Source organism: Alosa alosa, chromosome 20 (assembly GCF_017589495.1).
Source record: "Alosa alosa isolate M-15738 ecotype Scorff River chromosome 20, AALO_Geno_1.1, whole genome shotgun sequence".
Taxonomy (NCBI): domain Eukaryota; kingdom Metazoa; phylum Chordata; class Actinopteri; order Clupeiformes; family Clupeidae; genus Alosa; species Alosa alosa.
In genome coordinates this window covers 6,221,507-6,226,506 of record NC_063208.1, presented here as the reverse complement: position 1 = coordinate 6,226,506, position 5,000 = coordinate 6,221,507, and the positions used below count along the sequence as shown (strand labels likewise).

The 5,000-nt window shown below is 46.0% G+C and overlaps 1 protein-coding gene across 1 annotated transcript in view; it reads right to left on the bottom strand.

Annotated features, from left to right (window-relative positions):
* Window positions 1-4,107, bottom strand: part of col16a1 (collagen, type XVI, alpha 1) — a 127,087-nt gene extending 122,980 nt beyond the window's left edge. The window contains 1 exon segment of the mRNA XM_048230151.1: window positions 3,821-4,107. The gene's annotated coding sequence lies outside the window, so the exon portion shown is untranslated.
* Window positions 4,108-5,000: the final 893 nt, after the last annotated feature.

The window sequence follows — 5,000 nt, the reverse complement described above, 5'->3', positions numbered from 1 at the left end:
AATAAAGCTTATTTTGTCACTATAAGGGCTGAGCTACACCAGACGCGTAACTGAAGCGTTCCGTTCGCGTTGCGTCTGCTGCAACAATTAGCTTCCATTATAATCAATGGAAGTAGCTACACCAGACGTGACAGTGGGCCGTACATTCGAAAAATACGGAACGCTTCAGTTACGCGCCTGGTGTAGCTCATTCCTAAGGCTAGCTTGCATCGTACGCAGGTGTAACATAACATATTCATGTGTAATAAACTAATCATTACACATGAGGCTAAATGTGCTAATGTTTTAGGTTTTACAGTGAATACTTGTAGCCAAACGCACAGCTCATAGTCTCAGGGACTAAGCAGGTTCTCCTGTCATTCTTCTTCTGTTTTCTCTCTATATCCTCTGTCTAATCATCACACACACACACAGGTGCTCATTATAGCAGCTGATGGGAATTTGGGCTCCTCATTAATAAGCGGCAGTGTGTGTCAGCGGAGGTGAGCTGAGGGCGTTGTTGATGCCACTTTCATCAGCGCCTCTTCAGGGAGGGACGCCTCCCAGCAATGCACATCGACCCGATGCTCGCTCTCTCTCTCTCTCTCTCCCTCCCTCACTCACTCCCTCCCTCCATCTCTCTTTTTGTGTCTGTCTTCTTTCTCCCTCTCTCTTTATGTCTCTCTCTTCTTCTCTTCTTCCACCTTTTCTCTCTCTCCCCCTCTCCTCTCTCTCTCTCTCCCCACCTCTCCTGACTGTCTCGGTATGAATAATGGATCCCTCTAAAGGTATTCACCTGACCGCCCCCGGCAGACGCCCCATCTCCCCGCTGCCCCGTGGGGCCTCCGTAGACACCGCTGCTCTCCCTAAGTCAGTCCAGGAGTGTGTGGGTGTGTGTGTGTGTGTGTGTGTGTTAATGGTGAGAGGGAGCCTCTGCTACCTGCTACCTTTAATTATCCTCCCCGACCCACCGAGTAATCTGTCATTACAATTCACCAGCATGCTCCCGCAGAAATAACCCCTCGGTCACCCACAGCTTCTCTTGTTTATTTATTTCACTACGGTGGGAAAGTATATGGATTCATGGCTGGCTGCCTTCGATAATACTACAGCCTGCTGTTTAGGCTGGATGCCCCCCCCACACACACACACACACATGCATGCGCCACTTACTTGCACACACACATCAAAGCTGCATGGTAGCCCTCACACACCCAGGATTAGGCAGTGAAATGGAAAAAAAAAACCCTGGAAAACCCCTGTCTCAGTTTGGATACGAAACCTTGTGTGGATTTCTATTAATGAACCATGGTAGGCGATCAATACCCAGGCTATTGGCTAATGGGTTGCATTAAACGAATTAAAGTAATGGGTTGCATTAAACAAACACACACACACACACACAAAACCTTCCAGCCTGTATGATCTTGGCAGTGTGTGTGTGTATATGGGCAGTGTGCTATAGCCAGTATATATGCCCTGGCTGCTACAGACTTGCTGCAGCTGTGCTCCAACTGCATTGGAGGCTACTGGGAGACCACAGGGGTTGAGGGTTTGGATGGAAATGCAGTCAGTTTATATGCTAAGTGAAATGATTACTGTAAGCACTTAGCCACAGAGAGAGAGAGAGAGAGAGAGAGAGAGAGAGAGAGAGAGAGAAAGAGAGAGATAGAGAAATGGAGAGGGAGAGGGAGAAAGTGAGGGAGGGAGAGAGAGAGAGAGAGAAATCATTACCACATTACCATAGAAGGGGGTGAGGAGAGAAGTGTCCTTGGGCGGTTTCCAGCTGAACTGATCAGGATTAGGACTCCAGAAAGAAATAGGAGAAGTAGCAATGGGCCACACACACACACACACACACACAGGCCATTCCAGCGATGACTCATTACCGTACACGGGGGTGATGATGAACACCATGAGGCCCCAGTCCTACCTTACGATCCGTCTATGACAGAGAACCAGCGGGAGCGTGTGTGTGTGTGTGACCTAGTTTCAAGCCCTCTTCTTAACACTCAGCTCCCCTCAATCTCTCTCTCTCACTGTCAGAGCATCTAGCATCTGCCATTACCAGCTCCCCTCAATCCCGAAACTACACTCTTAAAAGTGATGTGTTGTCCCTATCTGGACACAGAGATGTGTTAAAAAGACAACGCAAGTTGTGCTGATTCAAGTTGTGCTATTTGCAACACATTTTGTGCAACAAATTTAAAAAGGAAACAACACAAACGTGTGTGGTCCCTATCTGGACACAGAGATGTGTTAAAACAACGCAAATTGTGTTGTTTTCAACACATTCGTTTTAAGAGTGAATCGCTGTCAGAGCATCTAGCATCTGCCATAACCAGCTCCTCTAAACCCTTGTCTATATTGCTGTCGTGGACATCTAGCGCCCCCCTTGGCCTCGTCCGCTGTTCCTGCATGTTCAGAGAGCCGGAGAGGCGCTCCGCAGGAGGAAGCACAATCCCTAGTAGCTTTACGACTGACACGCAAGCCATGAGTTTTCCATGTGTGTCAGCCTGGGAATGGAACAGGCTCTCTCGCTCACTCCAGATTCATGTTACAACACACACACACACACACACACACTCCTCACGTCACACTGCCCCGGGATTGCCTTCGTTGGGAGGGGAAGATTCATGGAAGTGAGCGCATGTTTTTTCCATCGCGTCACCGCGTGCACGGGGATGCTAAAGGCTATGTGCACAGCAGGGCAAAGTCAAGACAGACACGGACAATGCTGCAGGAGCCTGAAATACGTATGGGCATCGTGACAGCGTCACTACAAACTGACTTAGCCTGTACAATAGCACACTACTCTATCATCATCACACTAAGACATTGAAAGTGCTTAATATGGTTGTCGGGCATTCTTTTAGTTTTGCAGTCAGTATGTTATTCTAACCACAAATCAATTCTACAAGGTTATGCACCTATCAGAAACATCTCATATGCATAGACGCATCATACTTTTGGATGGAATTATTGCGGGTTGCTGTGGTGCAACTTGCAAAAAGCACCTTTTTACAGCATTTTAACAACTAAAACGCCTTTAATAACTATAAATCCACCCTGGCCTTTGATTTCAGTGGCTCCTGCAGCGCTCTATGGACTGTTACGTGACATGACGGTGCCATCGATGGCCTGCTCCGTTTCCTGGGCACCTGGGTAGATGCTGTAACGCGCTGCGCGAGCAGGAGGCACAGCGGACTACTGAAAAACGTGGAAGCAAACGAGAGTTCCAGCTGTCTCTTGCTATCTCTTCCCCCCTCCCCTCTCTCTGCAAAAATTCAGACCCGCGCTCTGCCTCTCTTTCTCCCCAACAGTTTAGCACAAAGGCTTGTGAGGGCCTCCATACGCAGCATTTTAAACTTCCAAGTTAGCTCACCCATCAGTCTCAGTTCGTCTTTTATTTAATTCAACTGCGTGAAATGTGATGAGGGTTGTGACAAGCAGTGTTAGTCACGCCTGTGAAAGCTTCTAAAACGATGCTTAATGCGGTGTGGCTGATGCATTTATGCAAACCCAGCGGCATCTGGCTTTACCTATAATTCATTAATAGGTATTAAAGTTAAAAGCTTGTTTTGGAAGCATTAGTCATTGTTGCGCTGGAGAAACAAAATGAACATGCACAGCATTCCTGATACATATTGTTTGGTGAGAAGCATTTAAGTACAGTAAAAAAATTATAGTTGTTAAAATTATATGGAAGATTGTTTAGAACAAAGTGTGAACCAGTGGCTTTCAATCGATGTCCAATTTCGTCTCTGCGTAATATTTATCTGTGCAGATGTAGCTTATTTTCAGTGGCCCATGGCGCGGTTTTGAAAACGGTTATCCATACCTAAAACAATCGATAGCTCCTTCAGGTTAAGACCACATGAATCCAACGATTATCTCCCAAAGCACAGATGGTTTGATGTGCCCGCAATCTTGCTGTAATCCACAGTTCCACGACAGCAATCCTTAAGGTTTTCTTGCGGGAGGAAAGCAACAGTCCTGGTGTTCTCCTTGTCCAACTTTCTCTCCCCTCCCCTAGCTGTTGTTCGAAAAAGTTTCCTCTTGGAAGGTCTGGGAGAGTCTCCAGCGAGACGTGTAGTGACATCACCTGGTCCAAAAGCACTAAAAAAGAGCCAGGGGCGCCGTTGCTCCCATGTTGTGTTTCGGTTTTTTTTGTTAGTGTAGCAAGATTTGTGTGTGTGTGTGTGTGGGGGTTATTGAACACACCTTCAGGACAGAAGAAATCAGATTCAATACTTTTGGAAAATGACTGGGAACTTTCTTTATTTCTTTCTCCTCACGATTTGAACGAATTCCAAGTACTTTTGTGCCTAACTCCAGTGTCAACATAGATCAGTAAACAAGATAAACAAATATGCAAAGTAAGCAAAACAACAGTAGTAATAACAAGAATACTGAATCAGATTAGGCAAGGAAAGACCATTTAAAAAGCTGTGTTCTTTTCAAAAAGTTCACAAATGTTGTTGGGTGCCGGATTTGTTGTAGTCTTTGGCTGGCAGTCAAATCCCTTCTGCATTACATTAGGATTTTAACATGACCAACAGTCTGCCTTTTATGATGAAACAATTAAGCAAGCCCATAAATCCTAAAGGGAAAAAAACAGGAAACAATATGAACACTGTACATGACAAAGGATCTACACAAACATATTGGTGATTAATGGACTAAATGTGGTCCTGCAGGTGGAACACAAATCAGCTATCCATTTTCACATCCTTAGTTTTCCTGCCTTCTAAATTCATTGAAAATGTAATGTCGGCTTTGGTTGGGGCAGTCATCGCTCTACCTCCAGCTGCAGCTTTTATGGTGATGGCCCTAACAGCTGCCCAAAGGCACTCTGGCAAGGTCATGACCTTTGAACTGGCTTTCACTTCAGGGGAACAGAGTTCGTCCGGGGACAGGATGTGCCACTCAGGACTCTGCTCTGGGTCCTCACTTAAACGCAACACGTTTGACAACAAGGTGGATCAGACATGGAGAGGTTAAAGTAAGGTTAAAGGCAT